The 24,915-nt window shown below is 33.8% G+C and overlaps 2 long non-coding RNA genes across 2 annotated transcripts in view; one reads left to right on the top strand and one right to left on the bottom strand.

Annotated features, from left to right (window-relative positions):
- Positions 1–4,288: 4,288 nt before the first annotated feature.
- Positions 4,289–24,422, bottom strand: LOC143072805 (uncharacterized). Its single transcript, XR_012977319.1, has 3 exons — positions 24,352–24,422; positions 23,676–23,835; positions 4,289–4,960 (listed from the first exon to the last, which is right to left on the bottom strand). It is a non-coding gene; the product is annotated as an uncharacterized LOC143072805 (long non-coding RNA).
- Positions 6,284–24,915, top strand: part of LOC143072806 (uncharacterized) — a 28,027-nt gene continuing 9,395 nt past the window's right edge. Inside the window, exon 1 of the long non-coding RNA XR_012977320.1 lies at positions 6,284–6,357. This is a non-coding gene — a long non-coding RNA (uncharacterized LOC143072806). The remainder of the gene's footprint in view (positions 6,358–24,915) is intronic.

The raw sequence follows: 24,915 nt of genomic DNA, 5'->3' as shown, positions 1-24,915 counted from the left end.
ACTCCGAAATAATTTAAATTAAAGATTTAAAGAGTGTTTTTATTTTTTGTTCTTATGATAATTTGAATATTCGTTAGATCCAAAAGGGGGGGGGTTCCGGGGGTTGGAACCCCTCCCCTTTTTTTGGCCGATCAATGCATTTGAATGGGGACATATAGTTGGAAACCCCCCTTTTGTCCTGGGTTAGGACCCCCCCCCTTTTAAAATGTCTGGTTCGCCCCTGATAATGGACGTACTTCGTTAAACATTGGGTTGCGTCCATTGTCGTAGCAGCTATACATATATATAGATTTTTAATTCCTGAATGTGTTGGTAGCCCAGCTGCTATACTATCTATTTTTTTTAGCATCTAGGCTATCTGAAAGTTCAGTAATCAAACATCTATATATGTAGCCCTAATTGCATTAGCTGCTATACTATTGAAAGCAACACAGATAAATGATATAAAAGATGGAATTTCAAATGGGGAGGGTAGGAATCATGTTTAACCCTGCCACATTCTGTATGTGTGTGCCTATCCCAAGTAAGTAGCATGTAATTCAGTGGTTGCATGTCGTTTGTTGATGTGTCATATATTTGTTTTTCGTTAATTTTTGTACATAAAAAGGCCCATTAGTTTTCTCGTTTGAAATGTATTACATTTGTCATTTCGGGGCCTTTTATAGCTGACCATATATATATATATATATAAATATGCGGTATGGGCTTGACTCGTTGTTGAAAGGCCGTAGGATATGGTGGGGGGGGGGGGGGGTCTAGGATGACCTATAGTTATTTATGTCTGTGTCATTTGGTCCCTTGTGGAGTGTTGTCTTATTGGCAATCATACCCTATCTTCTTTTGTTTAATTTTAATAATAAAGTCAGTTTAAGTCAAAAATCAGTCATTCATCTATGGCTTAATTAGGACCTTATTTAGGGTGGTCTTATATAATAGAACTTTCGTTTACCTGACTTAGAAATAAGATGTGTCCTAAGACCATCCTAAGACATGTTCTATAGTTCTAGGATAGCTTCGTTGACACGGACCCAACAGATATATCATAAGATATGTCTTAGGACACTATTTAGGATGGTCTTAAGGTGTATCTGAGACATCTCTAAACTGTCAAAACTATCTTAGGACAAACATATATACGATGGTGCTACGACCGTCATAACACATTTATAAGATTCGTAAAATATGTAGAGAATGAAATTAAATGTGTTTAATGTAGTTTGATAAATACTTAAAGGGTGGATAAAATATACACAAATACCGACTGAAGGCCATATTTTTGTTGACTTAATTTCAAAAACCATAAATTACCCATCGAGATAGGGAGATGGACAAATATTCAGAGAGATAGACGAATTTGTAAATTATGTAACTCTAAAGATCTTGGAGATGAGTACCATTATATTATGATGTGCACAGAGATGTCAGAAAAAAGAAACGAATGTATTGATAAAAAATATGTAAATCGTCCAAATATAATTATGTTTAAGAAAATTATGAATTTAAATATAAAATCTAAATTGAGAAAGCTGTGTACTTTCATTAGATTTATAAATTCCCATGTGTGCCCTCCTGGCTAAATACTATCAGTATAATTGTAAATAGTGTACATATTTTGCTCTATGTATTCATGTATTTATGTCTATGTCATGAAGTGTCTGTATACCATTGTAATTGCAAAGGTTTGACAGAATAAAGATATATATAGGAATATCCTTAGACACAATTATATATCTTAACTTTAGGACATAATTGTAACTTATAAAACTTCCGTTAACTCAGCACTAAGACGGGGGGGGGGGGGGGGGTGTGGGGCTAAGACGTGTCATAAGACCATCCGAAGCCGGAGAGTGACTGAACTTAAATAATACGTTAAATTCATCAAACAAATTGTGACAAAACTTCATAAAGGGAACGACCATTTAATTTTCCTAATTAGATAACAAAAAATGTTTTGGGCAAGCTGGTTTTGAAGTTAAATGGTTGCTCGGAGTCCACGACTTTATACAACATGACTAACTAGAACAAAGTCGTTTTAATACTAAAATTAAATTAAAAAGGTATATGTTATTCTTCGTGCAAACACCGGACGAATTCTTTTTTATATTGAATTAAAGGGCACATGAAGAGTAAATTTAAGTAATTATTCGTTGATTTTGATAATTGAAAAAAAGAAAAGCAATACATGAACCTAAGACCGCTGACTGTCGGGTCACCAAAAGATTGTTGCTGAATTTGTGTTTGCTTTTGAATTGAAATAATTGACTGTGAAAAGAAGAAGCCAGTTGAAAGTATATATTTACAGCTTCTATTTGAATAGCTATTTTAAAGCTCGACTATTATATATGCACATATTTTTTCTCTCGATTATAACCCTTTGGCAATCCTACTAACCAGATGACTTATGCAAATTGCACAAACCTATCGCAATATTTTATGCACTCAGTTTGCTTTATAATCTGGAATTCAGGATGCATTTATTTTATCTATCATATCCGACTCGTATTTGAGGCTGTCTTTACTCATGTTAGACGTTGTATGCGGTGAAACCTGTGGCATGCAATTGATTGGGACCTCTTATGAAGAGACTTATTTTGGTCTCATAAAACATCTCAAACTTTAAGGATTTCCTGATTTTACTTAAATCAATTCAAACATTCTACAGGGAAACTTAGTTTTGCCGAAGAATTTCTTAATTCAGAAGTTTATAAACCTGTGCAAAAGTATATAAAAAGGTATGTAGATATAAAAAGATACCAGAATTAAAATGATGTACGCCAGACACGAGTTAAGTCTACAAAAAAAGCATCAGTGACGCTCGAATGAAAAAAGTTAAAAGGCTAAATACATTACAAAGTTAAGGAATCTATTCCTTGGGTAGACCATCCTTAGCTTTTCGAAAAGGTCAAAGTTTATAATAGGACAGTGACTCAAAAAAGAAACAAAAGAGAAACAACTCGAGGTTAGAATACCGTTAGTAATGATCGTGCTTGAAAGTCATATGTAAAGCTCTTTCTGCCGTGTCCTGAATTTAGATAACAAAAACGAAAATAAGCTTTCACGAGTGAATTTAATAGTATTGCATGCAAGTAGTATTTTAGCGCACGAAATAGTAAATAGAAAGCTCAGGAAAAGAATACACATCAGGGGCGGATCCAGCCATTTAAAAAAAAAGGACAAAAGGGGGGGTTCCAATTACATGTCCCCATTCAAATGCATTGATCGTCCAAAAAAAGGGGGGTTCCAACCCCCGGAACCCCCCTCTGGATCCGCGCCTGTACATTTGCGTCATCACATATCTTAATCTAATAGTTGAATTCGAATGTCAAACGGCCTACACTAAATGTTTCGACTCAGGATTCATTGACATTTTATCCGGAATTTGTGAGAACGCAAACCGATAGTGTGCTTTTGAAATGTGATCTATAATGTGAATGAATCAAGACGTGTAGGATAGTTGGTCAACACAATGAATACAATTTTCAAAACCGTACCATAGTACAAATATGTAGATGCTATAAGGTTAAACTATTAAAACAAACAAACAAAAATTGAATTAAAATTTTATAATAAACTAACGTTACGGTCAGTAATTTTTTTTTCAAATTCTTTTGAATATATATAATATCAATAAACACGAACGTCAAGTATTTACGGATGGACATTTTATTTATCGAATGAATCTACTTTTAAAATCTAACATTCCACTATGTGAATATATTACTATACAAAATATAAGCAAAGACTTCTAAATCCATACTAAAACAGTATAAAATAATCAACATTATGGTTGTAATTAAATTTTATTGTGATTATTGTAAATTATTTTTGCGGTTGTTGTGAGCTGCAAGGATTTAAAATCATGCTTTATGAATTGAAAACACACAAGTATTTTTGTTCACGACCGTTTAAAATTTAAATATTTAATAAATTTATTTTACTTTCCGTTTTATGGATATAAATATTATAATACAAAAAAATAAATAATAATTACTCATAAAACCCGGCTAAATACTAAAATGGTATGAAATAATTAACGTAGAAATATAATGATTATTGTTTATAAACATTTTTTGTAGGATGCAAGAATTTATTTGGATTTAATTTTTATGTTTCCTTTACTATAAGTTCAGGGACGGATCCAGCCATTTTAAAAGGGAGGGGGGTCCTAACCCAGGACAAAAGGGGGGAGGGGTTCCAGTCACATGTTCCCATTCAAATACATTGATCGTAAAAAAAAGGGGGGTTCCAACCCCCGGACCCCCCCCCCCCTCTGGATCCGCGCCTGAAGTTATATGGTTCGCTACTGACCCCATACGGATCCATAGAGGGTTAGTAAAATCCATAGGGGATGAGGCCAGAGGCCGAGTCCCCTGCTATGAGGTCCCCTGTGAATTTTATTCACCCTCTATGGATCCGTAGGGGGTCAGTAGTTAACCGTATAACGAATTTATCGGACGCTGGACTTTTTTCTGCGGCGTTTTGTTGAAAAATAAACAATGAAACACAACAACATTAATAGATGACGTCGCCATTAACGCGTCATGAACCCCATATGAAACTTACTAACCCCATACTAGACTGGTTCGCCTGTTTAGATCAATGTGCATATTACATATTTCATATATTAAATTCTTTTGATAAGAATATTATCTTTCTGTTTTCCGATCTAAAATTAACATTTTAAACAGAATGTTCTATCCCAGGTTAAATAACAACATATCTGTACTTTATTTATAGGCATTAGCTTTCACAGTTTAAAACATTTATTAGTATAAATTGCAATAATTTTCAATATCTCTAGGTTTTCTTGAATAAAAAAAAACAATTAATTTTGGCACTTGCGCTGAACTTTTAGAACTCATATATAATATATGATATCATAGCTGACAGGTATCTGGTTTTCCCAGGGATTTTCACTTCTACGAACGCCATTGATATCATCGCTGCTACGTTTGGATAACTAAAAAAAACCAAACAAACATGCAAGGGTGAGTTAAATCTATTTTCAATCTTTACAGTTTAATTTACAGGTATTTCATTTATTATAATTTCATCTTCTTTTGAAACAGAAAACCAAACTGAATAAACAGTGTAACCAGTGATGAATGATCATTGTCAAAATTGAGTTCAGTATTTTCAGGGGTTTACGTTTTGCAGGACACAATGTATTTTATTTCTCCACTATAAACGATTTGTTTTCTTCTGGAGAATTCAAATCTATGTACCAGTAAACGTACCACGCGACGTCTACAAATAAGTCGCCTTAAAGGCTTTCAAAATGAGCTCTTAATTACTGATTCAAATATGTTTCAAGCATTCATTTATTCTAACAGTAAGCATGGTATAACTTTTGTCAAACTGCCGTCTATATATAAATATTTAAAGACTTAGTTATCAATGTGGTATGAGTACCAATGAGACAACTCTCCATCCGAATTAACAATTTATAAAAGTAAACCATAATAGGTCAAAGGTACGGCCTTCAACACGGAGCCTTGGCTCACCGTGACCTAACAACAAGCTATAAATGGCCCCACAATTACTAGTGTGAAACCATTCAACCGGGAAAACCAACGGTCTAATTTAATTTGACTCGATATAAAAAAAAAAAAGCAATTCAGCGGTGATTTATTAGTTAGCCGACCGTGTGAGGGCTGTACAGCCAGTCAAGGTCGTTAAAAACTTCCATTTGTTGTGATTCATCATGGCAAGACATTAATTTTCACTGACAGCTATAGGAGGGGTCCAGCTCAAATCATGCTCAAGTGATTCCGGCCCTATATCATATTATATACCCCACCCCCACCCCATTTGATCCGTCCGTGCAATTGGGTACTCCTCATTAGAGATTCATGGATCGTTTGGTAGTCTTTGGTCAGGTGGTCGGTTCAAATCCATTTTTCTATGGTTCACTAAGGACTAAGAATTGAACAGGTGGAACAACAGTGTAAATACTATAAGCAGTGGCAGATCCAGAACTTTTTCCTAAAAGGGGGGGGGGGGGCTGACTGACCTAAAAGGGGGGGCACTCCAGTCATGCTTCAATGATTCCCTATATAATCAACCAAATTTTTCCCAGGAAAGGGGGGCCCGGCCCCCCCCCCCCACTGGATCCGCCTATGATAAGGACGCATCTAAATTACAAATTAAATAGAAACATTGTTTTGGAAGCACCGAACCGTGGGTCAACCGTCTCAGGAACACCGGCCTGACTTCAGGAAAGATCGGAGATCCGTCAACCTTGCTTCGGAAGTTGGTCGTCTTATTAGTCGACAGGAGAGTTATTTCCCTTTTAAAGTATTTTCTGAAGTTCTGGTGGTGGATATATTCCCTGAATTACCATTTTTGCAGTTATCGGTAAAGTTTACTTTAATTTTTTAATGAAGCGTTCATAATAATTGTTAAATAAAACCCAAATGAATATTATAAGTCCAAATTAGTCTCCCGTCTGTTGATATATCTTATATCAGATCATGGCGGGACAATCCGGGACTTTCTCCCGGTCCTACTTAAAAGCGCCCGGAAGCGCCCGAGAGCGCCCGGGAATAGAAAAAGCGCCCGTGGAAAGGAAAAAGCGCCCTGGGAAGGAAAATTAGCGCCCGGGAGAATAAAATAATAATATTTTTCCTTAAAAAGAATAAATAATCATTGCTTGTTTTGTCCTTATAATATAAATGCATGTGGATATGATGCCTGAAGTCTAATATTTTTGCAACTGCATGCCATCGTCATGGTGAACACTTTTTTATGCAGATACTGATATACATTTATTATATCTTTTTTATGAATCTAAAACTGTTTCCATGGCTATGCTTATCAGGGTTTTAATGCTTATTTTTAAATTTAAACCAAAACCCTGCCTTTTACCCCCTTGTTTTAACTAACTTTATTTGCTGATGTATTATGTGTAACTCTTTTAATTTTGATTAAATTAATTTTTGTCTGTGAAATTTAAGAGTTCCAAATGGTGAAGTTGAAATCATGCCTTCGTAAATTTTACTGACGGACGCCATCACGAGTTGGTTGACCGTTATGGAATAACCGTTTCACAAATGATATCGCATATGTTCCTTACGTCGTAACTACAATCCCCTTCCCTTTCATGAATATGACCTACTGAATTAGACTATTTACCGGATTTGTAATCACATAAGCAACACGACGGGTGCCACATGTGGAGCAGGATCTGCTTACCCTTTCGGAGCACCTGAGATCACCCCTAGTTTTTCGGTGGGGTTTGTGTTGTTTATTCTTTAGTTTTCTATGTTGTGTCGTGTGTACCATTGTTTTTCTGTTTGTCTTTTTCATTTTTAGCCATGGCGTTGTCAGTTTGTTTTAGATTTATGAGTTTGACTGTCCCTTTGGTATCTTTCGTCCCTCTTTTAAGTAGTTTTTTTTTACATTTTTCATTTTGATATCATTTTTGATACATGCCTTTGATGTCTTACATTTTATTAATCTTCCGCATAAACTGTGATCCATTATAATCAGTCTATTCATAAATTATATTATTGTTAAAATTGAAACATTCATAGATATAGGAAGATGTGGTGTGAGTGCCAATGAGACAACTCTCCATACAAATAACAATTTAAAAAGTAAACCATTATAGGTTAAAGTACGGCCTTCAACACGGAGACTTAGCTCACACCGAACAACAAGCTATAAAGGGCCCCAAAATTACTAGTGTAAAATCATTATTACAAATATCTATTATCTGAATTTGAAAATTACTTGTCTAAAATTAAAAAAAAATAATGTGCATAACTTATTTCATCAACACAAAGTTGTCTCAAGCCAATAAAATATATTTTCCCCGGGCGCCTTTTCTTTTTTCCGGGAGCATTTTATTAGGACCCCTTTCTCCAAGTCCAAGCACAGCCACTGGGCTGTCTTCTTTACGGGACCTGACGAGGTTTGACTGTCAATGGCTGTCACTAGTCTGATTCATTGCTCAAAAGGGACTCGTTAGTGAATGATTACTAGCAATAAGTAGTTTCAAGGTAGACATTGTGTCTGGCGGATATAGGTGTTTATCCAGTTCACTCCGTATCACTACAGTCTACAGGTTTGTTCGCGGAAACAGTGGGAACAAAATTAAAATGTTTATAGCAATATAACACTTAACAAACTTGATTACAAAATAATTCAAACCAAACAAAAAAGGGTGTAAACATTTAGGGTGCAAACAGACTTTGGGTGCCAGTGGCTGATCCAGAAATTTTCATAAGTGGGGGCCCACTGGCTGCCTAAGAGGGGGACGGTTGCTTCACGCTTCAGTGAATCCCTATATAAGCAACCAAATTATTTTCTCACAAATCCATCTCTGGGTGCAAATGTGTAGCCTGTAATATATATAGGGTTGGGAAGTGAAAGGGTGCTATAATTTACAAACATGAATAGTCTAACGAACATGTTTTTTGCAAACTGACCTGGATTCACTTTTTTTCGAGTGTAGACCAGGTATTTCAAGGGAACTGCTGTCTCCTTTGTGATTTTGGGGCCTTCTTATACGGCGACATGTATGGCCGATTAAAATTAATTGATAGATTTTCATCCCCGTCTGCCCCTCTGAAATCATCCCGCCCCAATTTTTAGCTCACCTGGCCTAAAGGGCCAAGTGAGCTTTTCCCATCACTTTGCGTCCGGCGTCGTCCGTCGTCCGTCGTCGTTAACTTTTACAAAAATCTCCTCTGAAACTGCTGGGCCAAATTAAACCAAACTTGGCCACAATCATCATTGGGGTATCTAGTTTAAAAAATGTGTGGCGTGACCCCGCCAACCAACCAAGATGGCCGCCATGGCTAAAAAAAGAACATAGGGGTAAAATGCAGTTTTTGGCTTATAACTCAAAAACCAAAGCATTTAGAGCAAATCTGACAGGGGTAAAATTGTTTATCAGGTCAAGATCTATCTGCCCTGAAATTTTCAGATAAATCAGACAACCCGTTGTTGGGTTGCTGCCCCAAAATTGGTCATTTTAAGGAAATTTCACCGTTTTTGGTTATTATCTTGAATATAATTATAGATAGAGATAAACTGTAAATAGCAATAATGTTCAGCAAAGTAAGATCTACAAAAAAGTCAACATGACCAAAATGGTCAGTTGACCCCCTTAAGGAGTTATTGCCCTTTATAGTAATTTTTTGTCAATTTTTCGTGAAGTTTTGTTATCTTGTACAAAAATCTTCACCTCTGAAACTACTGAGACAAATTTAACCAAACTTGTCCACAATCATCATTAGGGTATCTAGTTTAAAAAATGTGTGGCGTGACCCGGCCAACCAACCAAGATGGCCGCCACAGCTAAAAATAGAACATAGGGGTAAAATGCAGTTTTTGGCTTATGACTCAAAAACCAAAGCATTTAGAGCTAATCTGATTGGAATAAAATTGATTGTCAGGTCAAGATCTATCTGCCCTGAAATTTTCAGATGAATAGGACAACCTTTTGTTGGGTTGCTGCCCCTGAATTGGTAACTTTAAGGAAATTTTGCTGTTTTTTGTTATTATCTTGAATATTATTATAGATAGAGATAAACTGTAAACAGCAATAATGTTGAGCAAAGTAAGATTTACAAATAAGTCAACATGATTGAAATGGTCAGTTAACCCCTTTAGGAGTTATTGCCCTTTATAGTCAATTTTTAACCATTTTTCGTAAATCTTAGTTATCTTTTACAAAAATCTTCTCCTCTGAAACTACTGGGCCAAGTTCATTATAAATAGAGATAATTGTAAGCAGTAAGAATGTTCAGCAAAAGTAAGATGTACAAACAAACACATCAACATCACAAAAACACAATTTTGTCATAAATCCATCTGCGTCCTTTGTTTAATATTCACATAGACCAAGGTGAGCGACACAGGCTCTTTAGAGCCTCTAGTTTTTATATTTGAAAATATATGATTTCCGGATTTTGTTCATTTCCATTACCAGTAACCATCAATAATTTCGTTTCATTCAAAACTTCCTGTTTCAACTAGATTATTGTATTTCTTCGAGTAATTTAAAATGATTCTACAGATCTATGATGACAACATCATCTACCGAAAATAGAGATTGATTATGGGAAGGGCATAACATATTCGGCTTACGATTAATATGCTGTTTCCAAGAATGCAAATTGCTGTATGACACAAATTTTTAGGATTAGAAAAACAGGGATTTTTTTATTGATACTGTACAATGTCAATGACTTAATTTGTGTCAGGAATTTTGGACTGAATTTCAGAATGATATCCAAAGCGCAAGAATCGTGGAACTCATTCATTGGTACAAAAAGGACTGACTTAAAAAAATTGACTCAAGCACGAACTTATTAGATTTTTTTACTGTATATTGAGTTCAAAAAGTCGGCAAACAGACTATGCGGTATGGGCTTTGCTCATTGTTGAAGGCTGTAAGGTGACCTATAGTTATTAATGTCTGTGTCATTTTGGTCTCTTGTGGACAGTTGTCTCATTGGCAATCAAACCACATCTTCTGTTTAACTTTTATATACACCTACATGTAGATTTTTTTACCCACAGCTATTGATTTCTGTTGACAAACAGCAAACACCCTCTGTCCCAATACCTTCAATTAGGGTTATTAAACACTTCTTTTTGTTAAGTTCATGTTTTACATTGTTGCTAGCCTATGTTTGCATCATGCATAAGAATCTTTTTTAAAGCACAAACCCTTTTATTTTCAACACTTGTTTGTGGTTTCATTTTATTCTGTACTCATAATTCTTGTGCTGCATACCAATGCATATTTGCTTCATACAAGAAAGCAAAATTAATTTGGTGTAGTGGTGCAGCTGAAGAGAGCATTTCTACACATTTTCACATGGTTTTGTCGTTTAATGAAAATAGGTTTCTAAAGCGACAATAACATCATGTAGAACAATGGTTGCCAATGAATAAGAGATATATATATATATTAAGAATTATGTGTGAGGCAGTCCCCCCCCCCACCCCATTTAAAAAAAAAATTTGGATGAAAATCTACTAATTAAATTAAGTTGGCCTATATACATGTAGCTAACTATATGCAGTATGGGCTTTGCTCAATGTTGAAGGTCGTATGGTGACTTATAGTTGTTAATTACTGTTTTTATTTGGTCTCTATTGGAGATTTGTATCATTGGCAATTATACCACATCTTCTTTATATTTGTGATTATAAAAGTCTTATTATCATGACTTCATCTTTTTATAGGCTTGTAAATTTTTTTACGGGAAGTATAATTTAGTATTCAAATGTCCATCATGCGTCTATGGATCTGTCTGTATGGCGTCCACATGTCACACCGTAACTTGAAAACCACATATCCAACTTTCATAAAACATATATCATGTATATACATAGTTGTTTCTTATGAAAGTCAAACGATCAGTATACTTTTTGGTGAAAATAAGATTTAAACTTTTTGAGTTACAGGACTTTATAACTAAAACAAGGGTGTGTTTTTTCACATGTCATGCCATATTTCAATAATTGATTATTACTTAAAACAACACACATTTCTTTGTTATATTTTGTTTATTCACATATATATATATATATATATGTGAATAAACGATTAAATTAGGTATAATGAAAATCTATTACAATAGATTACTTCTTGCATTTAAACAATTTGTTACGAAAGAGGAAGATAATTTTAGTGCCGTATAAGGTGTATTATTAAGTATAAGATTTATTTTATTTTTATCGCACAATGTGGATATACTTTTTCCTGTAATTTTGAACATTTTTGATACAAAAGTCTCTCTAATACTGGAGTAACCTCTGATGATATTGTATTATTATCGGATAGCAAAGAGCGTTTGCAAAATTGTCTCAATACATTATAACAAGTAATTATTGTTCTTCTTGGAAATTACAAGTCAATACAGAGAAATCAAAAGTAATGGTTTTTAATTCAAACGGAAAGTCTTTTCTAAACGAATTTTATTATAATGGCAAATCCTTAGAGACAGTTAGTACAAATGTAGTACTTATTGTTACAAAATGGGTATTAATATTAGATATAATGGCAGTTTTAATGTCGCCATCACTTCGCTTATGAAAAAAGCTAGGAAAGCATATTTTAAAATAAAGAAAACAATAGGATTAGATAACCCTTGTAAACTTCTGGAAAAACTTTTTGATTCCTTAGTAGCCCCTATTCTCCTTTATTGTAGCGAAATCTGGGGGATTATTTCGACATTTAAAGACAGTGATGCCTATGAAAAGTTGCATATAAAATTTATTTAAGAAATCTTGGGAGTACACTGTAAGGCCTGGAATGATGCATGTCGTTCCGAACTTGCAAGACTACCATTATTTAAAAATAAGATAATGTTATCTTGCATTAAATTCTGGGACCATTTAATCACTTCAGAAGGAAGTTTAGTTCACCAAATATATAATGCTACAAAAAAAAGCAACCCATGGGTTAAAAGGTTAAATATTTTTATTCAAAACTTAGGTTTATCTTATTTGTCAAATGATAACCTTACTATTAAACCCCTGTTTGGTTTTATAAAACAAAGACTAATTGACCAGGGTTTTCAGGAACAACATGCAAATATTTCAGCATCTCCAAAATTAACATTTTTCCAAAGTGTTTACAAAATGAGTGAACGGGCAGGTTATGTTGATGCTTTAAAAAATAGATCAGATCGATCATCATTATGTAAATTAAGAGTTAGTGCTCATAACCTTGCCATTGAAAGAGGAAGATATTTAAAAGTACCAAGAGATCAAAGAATTTGTGAAATCTGTAAAAGTGGCGAAATTGAAAATGAACAGCACATGCTTGTTATGAGCATTACTATAATTAAATTTAGTATTTGAATATTTTGTAAGGTCCTCATGGCTGTCAAACAGTTATAACTAGATGTCAACCTCATCTCATGGAAGAGTGAATAATGTAAAGTTTTTCGAGGTAAAAAAAAGTCAATATTGCAGATACTATAGGTAGCAGATCAACTAAATTTAGTGTATGGAAATAATGCAGGGTGTGCACATCCAACTGGCAGGAGTCGTCTAATCTTTACCTCATTTTCATACATTGTAGTTGTTCAGTGGGTAAATTAAAGTTTTGTAATTTGGTGTTTTTTTTGCATACCAAGGGCAAATACAAACTAGATGCTCTAAAGAGAAAAATTCATGGCAACAAATTATTGACCAATTTCTGTACTTCCCGTTTTATCAAAACTTTTAGAAAAGCATGTTTCAAAACATTTGTATGACTACCTAAAAAGATTAGATCTTTTACACCCAGCACAGTCTGGGTTTCGACAAGAACACTCTTGCCAAACTGCCCTTGTCAATATCATAGATAAATGGATACAGGATATGAATGATGGTGATATCAACTTAGCAGTTCTATTGGATTTTAATTAAGAAAGCTTTTGATGTAGTAGATCATGATATTCTCTGTAAAAAACTTGAAATTTATGGATTTGATAATACTGCTGTTTCTTTTTTTAAATCATATTTGAATGAAAGATCTCAACAAGTACAAATTGGTAATGCTCATTCTGAAAAACTTTATATCAAGTATGGTGTCCCCCAAGGCTCCATATTAGGCCCCCTTCTGTTTATATTGTACATAAACGATCTTCCTATTTATATGAAAAATTGTTGCACTGATTTATATGCCGATGATTCAACTTTACATCTTTCTGGTAATTGTTATCAAACTCTACAGTCAAAGGTACAAGAAGATTTACATGGTGTAGAGGAATGGTGCAATGATAACAATATGTTCATCAATAAGAATAAAACAAAATATATGATTATTAGAACGAAAAAAAGAGCAATGCCATATTACAATGAGAGTTGTTTAACTATTAACAATCAAGTGATACAATCTTCCACATGCGAAAGTCTTTTAGGCATTAAAATTGACCCTTCCCTCACATGGAAAAACCAAATTGATGTGATCTGCTCAAAAATATCATCTAGACTATATCTACTATTAAAGATTAAAAAAATTCTAAATCTAGACTGCAGAAAATTATTCTATAATGGTTATATCTTGCCACTAATTGATTATTGTTGTATAGTGTGGAGTAGTTGTAGCAGTGAGGGTTTAAAAAGGATATTAAAATTACAAAAGAGGGCTGCTAGATTAATACTAGAAAGAGACCCATTCGCTCCTTCTGCACCCTTATTCAAACACTTAAACTGGATGACAGTTAAACAGAGAATAAAATATCATAAGTTAGTGATGACATTTAAGTGCAGTAAATGTGATGCCCCATCATATCTTACTAACAAGTTTCATTATGTTTCAGACAGAAATCCATACCCCTTGAGAAATGCTGTTAAAAGAAACCTCATACTCCCTAAACCAAAAACAGAATTGTTCAAAAAATCTTTATGTATTCTGGACCATTCTTATGGAATAATTTACCAATACCGTTAACAAATATTACAAATGTTAATTCTTTCAAATACAAAATAACAGATTATTTATTGAAATCAACCTAGCTGTCTCAATAATATAAAAAACTGATCATGTCATCATGTTTATTTTTTTCATCACATTTATCAAGTTGTATGGAACATTATTATCATACTTGACTTTTTATACTAATGTATGCAATATATATGTTTGCATTTTGTTTGATTTCTCATGATGAGGGCCTCAGGGAAGATTAGTTATATAGCTAACTGTGTAACCCTCTTTAAATAAAGTATTGTTGTTGTTGTTGTTGTTGTTGTAGCTCACCTTGGTCTATGTGAATATTAAACAAAGGACACAGATTGATTCATGACAAAATTGTGTTTTGGTGATAGTGATGTGTTTGTAGATCTTACTTTACAAAACATTCTTGCTGCTTACAATTATCTCTATTTATAATGAACTTGGCCCAGTAGTTTCAGTGGAAAATGTAGTGAAAATTTACAAATTTTATGAAAATTGTTTAAAATTTACTATAAAGGGCAATAACTCCTTAGGGGGTCAATTGACCATTTTGGTTGTGTTGACTTATTTTTAGGTCTTACTTTGCTGTACATTATTGCTGTTTACAGTATATCCTACTCTATCTATAATAATATTCAAGATAATAAAAAAAAACAGTAAAATTTCCTTAAAATTACCAATTCAGGGGCAGCAACCTAACAACTGGTTATCGGATTCATCTGAAAATTCCAGGCAGATAGATCTTGACCTGATAAACATCAATAGACCCTGACTGAGGGGGTGGTTTCATTTAATTAATACTTCTTGTCTATTTGCATAGTTAAGCAACCCAAATTTGTATGTGACACCACCAAAATTCAAAGTTGGTCTGTGTTTTGAGGTATTGAGAGCATTGTGTACAAGTTTCATAACATTTGGTCAGGCAATCTAATATTAGAGGAACCAATCTATAAGGATAAACAAAGGTACAGACACACTGACAATAGTACTTAATGCCCCCTCTACTTGGTGGGGAAAGAAAAGTCTGTATATCTGCCATTAATTTCTGCAAAAATTAGGAGAGCAGAACAAAGCTTAAACATAATTTGTAACTCATCATGGTTAACTCACTTATATTACCAAAAATCAGCTGGGGGACAAGGGTAAAACTGTATGGCCCAACAACTTTGTTGCAGGCCATATGTTTTGCCACTTGTCAGATTTGCTCTTAATGCTTTAGTTTCAGACATATAAGCCAAAAGCTGCATTCTACCCCTTTGTTCTATTTTGAGCTATGTCAGCCATGTTGGTTGGCAGACAGGGTCATCAGACACATTTTTTTAACTAGATACCTATTGTAGGGTTAACGTTGTAATGGGGGTACCTTCATGACAAATAATGGTAAAAATTCTTGCCAAACGATGAAAACGGTAATTTTTTTGGAATATGATGATAAAATGTACATTTTCTTTTAGAAGAAAGAACTGATTTAGGCGAAGCACGTTATTTTTTTTCCAAAAATGACAATAACGATAATCATTTGAGACTTATGACGAATCATGATAAGTATATTTTGACAAATCATGTTAAATTTTTAACAAATTTAACGCTAACGGTTGCTGAAATGACTGTTTGATGCCTGATCCTCCTATTGATGATTGTGACCAAGTATCGTTCAGTAGTTTCAGAGAAGACTTTTGTAAAAGTTAACAAACAAACTTAAAATATTAGGTAGGTAAGGAAATTAGAACACACATATTTTTTGCTCACCTGGCCCAAAGTGAGCTTTTCTCATCACTTGGCGTCCGTCATCGTTAACTTTTACAAAAATCTTCTCCTCTAAAACTACTGGGCCAATTTTAACCAAACTTGGCCACAATCATCATTGGGGTATCTTGTTTAAAAAATGTGTCCGGTGACCCGGCGAACCAACCAAGATGGCTGCCATGGCTAAAAATAGAACATAGGGGTAAAATGCAGTTTTTGGCTAATAACTCAAAAACCAAAGCATTTAGAGCAAATCTGACATGGGGTAAAATTGTTTATCAGGTCAACATCTATCTGTCAAGAAATTTTCAGATGAATTGGACAACCCATTGTTAGGTTGCTGCCTCTGAATTGGTAATTTTAAGGAAAATTTGCTGTTTTGGGTTATTATCTTGAATATTATTATAGATAGAGATAAACTGTAAACAGCAATAATGTTCAGCAAAGTAAGATTTACAAATAAGTCAACATGACCAAAATGGTCAGTTGACCCCTTTAGGAGTAATTGCACTTTATAATCAATTTTTAACCATTTTTCGTAAATCTTAGTAATCTTTTAGAAAAATCTTCTCTGAAACTACTGTGCCAATTAAAGCAAACTTGGCCACAATCAACTACCTCTAACCTTTTTTATTTGGAAAATATGCCATTTTGTCAAATTGGGAAGTTTATAATAACCATGAATTCGACTGGGACTTCAATTTGCAGACCCCCTTTCAAGAGAAAAACCCTCATTTGAAATAAGACCCCTTTTTATTAGCTCACCTGGCCCGAAGGGCAAAGTGAGCTTTTCTCATCACTTGGCGTCCGTCATCCGTCGTCCGTCGTCATCGTCGTTAACATTTTACATTTTGAACTTCTTCTAGAGAACCACTGAATGGAATGAAACCAAACATGGCATGAATGTTCTTTATGAGGCGCTGACCAAGTGTTGTTACTTTGTAGCCGATCCATCATCCAAGATGGCCGCCAGCAGGGGACTTAGTTTAACATAGGACCCTAACAGGAAATGCATACAAATGACTTCTATAAGAGAACCAATGAATGGAATGAAACCAAACATGGCATGAATATTCCTTATGAGGCGCTGACCGAGTGTTGTTACTTTGTAGCTGATCCATCATCCAAGATTGCCGTTAGCGGGTGACTTAGTTTAACATAGGACCCTTTGGGAAATGCATACAAATGACTTCTTTTAGAGAACCACTGAATCGAATGAAACCAAACATGGCATGAATATTCCTTATGAGTTGCTGACCAAGTGTTGTTACTTTGTAGCCGATCTATCATCCAAGATGGCTGCCAGCAGGGGACTTAGTTTAACATAGGACCCTATGAGATATGCATACAAATGACTTCTTTTAGAGAACTGTTGAATGAAATGAAACCAATCATGGCATGAATGTTCCTTATGAGGTGCTGACCAAGTATTGTTACTTTGTAGCCAATCCATCATTCAAGATGGCCGCCAGTGGGGGACTTAGTTTAACATCCAATTGTAGGACCCTGTGGGAAATGTATACAAATGACTTCTATTTTAGAACCAATGAATGGAATGAAACTAAACATGGGATGAATATTCCTTATGAGGTGCTGACCTAGTCTTGTTACTTTGTAGCTGATCCATTATCCAAGATGGCTGCAGTGGGGGACTTAGTTTAACATAGGACCCTAATGGGAAATGCATACAAATGACTTCTATAAGAGAACCAATGAATGGAATGAAACCAAACATGGCATGAATATTCCTTATGAGGTGCTGACCAAGTGTTGTTACTTTGTAGCCAATCCATCATTCAAGATGGCCGCCAGTGGGGGACTTAGTTTAACATCCATTTGTAGGACCCTGTGGGAAATGTATACAAATGACTTCTATTTTAGAACCAATGAATGGAATGAAACTAAACATGGGATGAATATTCCTTATGAGGTGCTGAGCAAGTCTTGTTACTTTGTAGCTGATCCATTATCCAAGATGGCTGCAGTTAACATAGGACCCTATGAGAAATGCATACAAATGACTTCTTTTAGAGAACTGTTGAATGAAATGAAACCAAGCATGGCATGAATGTTCCTTATGAGGTGCTGACCAAGCTTAAGTGTTGTTACTTTGTAGCTGATCCATCATCCAAGATGGCCGCCAGAGGTGGACTTAGTTTAACATAGGACCCTATGGGAAATGCATACAAATGACTTCTTTTAGAGAACCACTAAATGGAATGAAACCAAACATGGCATGAATGTTCCTTATGAAGTGCTGACCAAGTATTGTTACTTTGTAGCCAATCCATCATTCAAGATGGCCGCCAGTGGGGGACTTGGTTTAACATAGGACCCTGTGGGAAATGCATACAAATGACTTCTATTTTAGAACCAATGAATGGAATGAAACTAAACATGGGATGAATATTCCTTATGAGGTGCTGACCAAGTCTTGTTACTTTGTAGCTGATCCATTATCCAAGATGGCTGCAGTGGGGGACTTAGTTTAACATAGGACCCTAACAGGAAATGCATACAAATGACTTCTATAAGAGAACCAATGAATGGAATGAAACCAAACATGGCATGAATATTCCTTATGAGGCGCTGACCAAGTGTTGTTACTTTGTAGCTGATCCATCATCCAAGATTGCCGTTAGCGGGTGACTTAGTTTAACATAGGACCCTTTGGGAAATGCATACAAATGACTTCTTTTAGAGAACCACTGAATCGAATGAAACCAAACATGGCATGAATATTCCTTATGAGTTGCTGACCAAGTGTTGTTACTTTGTAGCCGATCTATCATCCAAGATGGCTGCCAGCAGGGGACTTAGTTTAACAAAGGACCCTATGGGAAGTACATACAAATGACTTCTTTTAGTGAACCATTGAATGGAATGAAACAAAACATAGCATGAATGTTCCCAATGCGTTGCTGACCAAGTGTTGTTACTTTGTCATCCATCAAACATCCAAGATGGCCACAAGTGGGGGGACTTAGTTTAACATAGGACCCTATGGGAAATACATATAAATTTCTTTTAGAGAACCACTGAATGGAATGAAATCAAACATAGCAATAATGTTTCTTATGAGATGATGACCAAGTGTTGTTACTTTGTAGCCGATCAATCATCCAAGATGGCCGCCAGCAGGGGTTTAGTTTAACATAGAACCACTGAATGGAAAGAAATCAAACATAGCAATAATGTTTCTTATGAGATGCTGACCAAGTTTTGTAACTTTGTAGCCAAATTTTATCTTTTTTTTATATGATTTCAAAAACCCAAGTAGAGTCAGGTGAGCGATACGGGCTCTTGAGAGCCTCTAGTTAATAGTGATCATGGTGATAATACATAAATAGACCCTCAAATCTGCATACAAGTCATTTTAGGCATGAAAAATTTTTAAATGAGTTTTTCAGTTTGTATTCATGCACAATTACTACTGAGACTGCACTGTTTGGGAAAAAAGTTGTCTTTTTGGGAATAATTTTAAGCCATTTTTTTAAAAATTGGGATTCTACTCCAGGGGAAAAAGCCTTTATTCTCCTGTAATTTGAGCCAATAACATCACTGGTCACTGTCTATGGACTTTGAAACTTTTGCTAAGTATTTATCTTAGTTTATAGTTTTGATTAGGTTGGTTTATGGATAAGCATTGGCATATCTCATAACCATGACGACTATTTGACCACGCCCCCTCAGATTTGGTCATTTGACTTTGAAATTTTGCTTAGTTTACATGTATTAGTTTGTTTAGGACGTCTGTTTAAAGGGAACTATAATTATGATAAGTCAATTGTATTTGGTATACATTTGTATTAGCATAAGCACATATTATTACGATGGAGATTGTTTAGCCATGTACTTTCAGTCATGTTTCATTGACTTTGAATATTTTCAAAACTTACAAGTGTTTATATTTTAATTTCAACATTTGCATTACCCTAATTACAAAAAAGTGAGGCATATTTCCGTGATAACAGTTTATTATATACTTTATATCATAGGTCAGGCAAACTAATACGAGAAACGCCAATCAATTTATTTTATTCAGCATTGCACAAAGTAAAAAAAGATAAAGGTACAGGGGTGGATCCAGCCATTTAAAAAGGGGGGGGGGGTTCCAACTACATGTCCCTGTTATTCATATTTTACACATAAATGGACTAAATTTTTCTGCCACTTATAATGCATTGATCACTCTGGTTAGAATTTTTCAAATTTTAATAACTTTCTTAAACTTATTTGTAAAAAAATATTTCCTGTTTAAACATACATGTATATATTACTTATAAATGGACTCTGATATTTTTTCTTCCAGTTAACATTACATACAGTCTGCAGTTAAAGTTTTTAAAGCATTTATTAGATTCATAAACCTTTCTCATTCCTTGATTTTGACCAAACTTGGATAAAAGCTTCTTACAATCAAAAGAAAGTATCTGAAGGAAAATTTTTAAATAATTTTTTCCTCATTTTTGTTGAGCCACTTTTGATTGCATCAATATGGATGCATGCATGCATATATATGTATTTCCTTCATTGATTGAAATTTTATGAAAGGTTAAATATACATCAAGTACCTAAATGAAAAAACAAGATTTTTAACTTCCTATGTCAATTAAGATAAAAACTGGTATGTTTAAATGTAAATTCTGGATGCTATTTAGGTCAGAAAATTTGAAAGATTAACTGATTCACATATTTGTGGTTTAAATGAATGATGCTGAATCAGCAAATGTTATCATTTTGATATTAGGCACATATCTGATTTTAGGGAGATGAATTAAATATGTCATGTTTGTTTTTTTTTTAAATAAAATATGGTTTAAAAACCTATAGTCTACTAAAAAAGAACATTTATTTTTAAGTAATTTGACAGATCATTTTGAATTTATTTTATTTTCAGTCTACAAGCAGTCAATCAATTAATTGATTGAAGATTGAAGGTGGTGGGGGGAAAGGGGAGAGGGGGTTGTACCCCTAAATTATTTTGGTAGGGTTGAGCTTGAGCATGCAACTGAGACATCAAGTACCCCACCCTTTTCATATATTTTGTTTATCAATTAGATATTTAGATATTTTGTGGAAGAGTGAATTTTCTGCCTTCCATTTACACTGGATGCATTGATTGTATTATACAGTATGTACTTATTCTAAATATCTCTTGCAGATAATTTATTGACGTAGGTGATTCTTTGTAATCTACTTGTGATTAGGTCTTATTTTATTGGTCATTGGTCAGTCAGGGGTACTACTTGTAGAAGTTATTTTTAATTACTTGAAAAAGTAATATTATTTACTTATATAAGTAAATTTGTAGGATACTTATACAAGTGAATTTTATTTACTTGTATTATGTAAAACAAATATTGGCTGAGTTATGTCCCTTAGACAATCAGATTTTTTTTACTTGTAGAAGTAACAAAGTCATCCGATCTTCTTTTATTGAATTTATGATTATTGCTCTAATAGAATTTTAAATTATCTGCCCTTTGTAGATGTCTTTATAATTACTAATCATTTAAGTGTAATTCCATGGACAACGAAAATCCCAGTTGTCTGTTGTCTTCAGAACACTGCTCATTTACAAGCCCCCAAGGAGCAATTTTTGAAGGCCTCTTGCACAAATACTTAAGATCTTTGCACAATCAATTTCTTTGTTGAATTAATGAGACTCTAATAAAAAAGTTGAGCAAACCTGGGAAAAATCATTATAGGCATGAATTTACATCTCAAAACTTGATGACTTTTGTGGGCTTGTAAGAAAAATTTACTGTAAACATGATAAATACAAGTAAATTTTTGAGAAAATAAAGGGGAGATTATTCAAACATTATTTATTTACTTATATATATGCATATTTTTTTACTTCTTCAAGTAAATAAAATAACTTGTACAAGTTGTACCCCTGACTGTTGGTGGTCTTGTGATAATTATACAGGGAATTTAATTGCTGGTCAATTTTGGTCTTTGTTCACAAAAGTTTAAATAGTTTAATTTTTAGCATCTTCTGGTACATTAGTATAAAAAGTTGCAACTTCCTGTTAAAGAATTAAGCTGACAAGGCCAAGAGAATTTCTTTTAATAATTGCTATCATGTTTCATGTGTACAAACCTTTGAATGTTAACTAGGTGCATATGTCAAAATGATTGGATTTATTGCATCTACAACTAACATCAGTGGGAATACATTAGAATATGATAAATATAGAGTTCAATTGGTTTGACAAATAGCTGCAGATGCATTCACAACTGTTACGTTTAACCACATATAAAATACTGACATCTGATTAGTTTCAGATACTTATGATATAATCAAGCAAGTGATTATATATATATGTCAACCTTATTATGTATTAAATCATCTTTTAGTATATATATTTCATATACATGTAGAACTTATATATTTTCCCAAAAAAATATTGCAACATGACAAAATATATTTAACTACATGTAATGAACCCAATGAGCAGCAGAATTGACATAGCTTTTATTTGTTTATTTGGTTAAACATTTATTTTGTTGAGAGCCATTTTGAGGGAATATCTTATTTCACAGTGAAAACGTGTTTTTTTTGTCTTAAAATTTGCTAAACAATAACACCGAATTAATTTGTAAAAAAATATTACATATAAATATACATGTATACAATGTATATGTTCACATCTCAATGAAAAAAATCAACACAATTATTTGTACACTTTAATTTAAACTGTAATTGTACTGCTCCTCGGGGCGTCTTGATTGACAAATAAAAATTGTTGTTGTTGTTGTTGTTCATCAGGAAAAAAAAACCAACTGGAGACAAAATAATGAACTAATTAAACAAACTTTAGCACAGGATTTGTTAAAATCAAACCATACAAATTTAAGGGCATGAACATGTACTAGAACATTGAGTGAAGGAGTGGATTCATGCTGAGGATGCATTGAGTGAAATCCTAACCTACATGTAATTCATTTCTTTTTCAAATGTAACATTTTATACAGATTTCAAGTGTTATTTTTATTGCAAAAGACTGTTCTGTTTAATAATGCCGTGGATTTTGTTACATATACTTGTAATTTATAACAAAGTATTTTTTGCAAGTACCATCATTCTCTCCCTAAATAATTCAGAATTTGTTGAATAGGTTGAACCCATCTATCCTATCACACTAGAGATAGAGGATAATAGTACTATAATGCAACAGGCACACTCAAGTAGACTGCCTCTTATCTAATGACTTACATCTGCTGAAAGTTGGTCTAAAACAAAACTACAAATATGAAAACAGAAATGATTTCAGTTTTCCAATTGAGAAAATAATAGGCCATTTCTGTTACATAATTGTATGTGTCTGTCCCAGTCAGGAGCCTGTAATTCAGTTATTGTTTGTTTATGTGTTACATATTTGTTTTTTGTTCATTTTTATCAGAAAAGATGAGATGAGGCTTATGTAATAACCAAAATCATTATTTGACTCTATTAAGGGCTGATTAATTACATTACGTAAGTATATATACTTTGATTTGTTCTACATACCTGTACATTGTACAGCTGAATATTTGTGTAATGAATCAAATTCAGGAAATTTGTGTCTCCTCTTGCAGAGTGCAGGACATATGCCGAAGTGAGTGCAGTTGGCAACATTATGAGCTTTTTGCATAAAGTTTTGTTTTTCTGGACAACCTGGATACTTCAGCTAGTATAAAATAATTGAAAACAATACTTTAATAATTCTATGCGTTTAAAGCGCGCTTGTCTGGATTTAGTTTTATCATCAGGAACACTCAAAGCCAAATTGAAAATCTGAAGATGTATAAGTACCGAAACTAATGAAACTGTATGTTGCATACAGATTTATTTGGTCTGTATTTGTTAAGTCTATATATATAAACCCTTATAAACAGACTTGACCAGAATCCTGCATCATTGGTGTTTCTAGTTGAAATTGTACATGTGTTCATAATAAATGTGACGTACGACCTAGCCTTCCTACTAAAATGGCCAGCAACATGGCTAAAATAGAACACAAGCCTAGGGTCAAAATACATTTTTTTTTAACCCAAGTCAAGTGAGCTTTTTTCATCACATGCAGACCCTTGTCTGTTGTCCATTAACTTTATATATTATGAACTTCTTCTAGAGAGCCACTAAATGGAGCGAAATAAAACATTGCATGAATATTCTTCATGCAGTGTTGTAAAAGTTTTGTTACTTTGTAGCTGATTCATTATGATCCCAGACGGCTGCCAAGGAGGGTGAAAAAAGGGGGTGTTGCTAAACGGCGGAAACGGAAAATGAAACGGAAACGGAAAACGGAAACAGAAAGAATTAACATCTTTTATTTAGGGTTATTTTATCTACATATACGTGTATAGGCATGTTTTATGTAGTATAACACATGTTTACAAGAAAGAAAAAAAGAGGAATAAATTGAAAATAAAAGATTTAAAAGCATAACATATTGAAATAATTAGCAGGAGATGATGAGACTATGTTTTTGTTTTTAAATATTAGATAAGGTCATGTGAACGTCGTTCATGCGATTCATTATAGTCTGTTAGACTTTTCTTATTTTAAACACATGTTGGATAAATGTCAATAAGATAGTAACCAAGCAACACAAAACCAAATCTACATACGGCCTAAAAAGATGGTCCTTCAACTCGATCCTAAGATAGGTTGGGGAAATGCTTTTCATTGTTTTTTCTGCGATTCTTCTTCAATTGCTTTGCATTATGATTGGTGTGTATTTGTAACTTTCGTTGTATTTTTAACC

The sequence above is a fragment of the Mytilus galloprovincialis genome, chromosome 4 (genome assembly GCF_965363235.1).
Source record: "Mytilus galloprovincialis chromosome 4, xbMytGall1.hap1.1, whole genome shotgun sequence".
In the NCBI taxonomy this organism is placed as follows: Eukaryota; Metazoa; Mollusca; class Bivalvia; order Mytilida; family Mytilidae; genus Mytilus; species Mytilus galloprovincialis.
The sequence above is the reverse complement of the archived record's forward strand: the minus strand, read 5'-3'. Positions and strand labels throughout refer to the sequence as shown.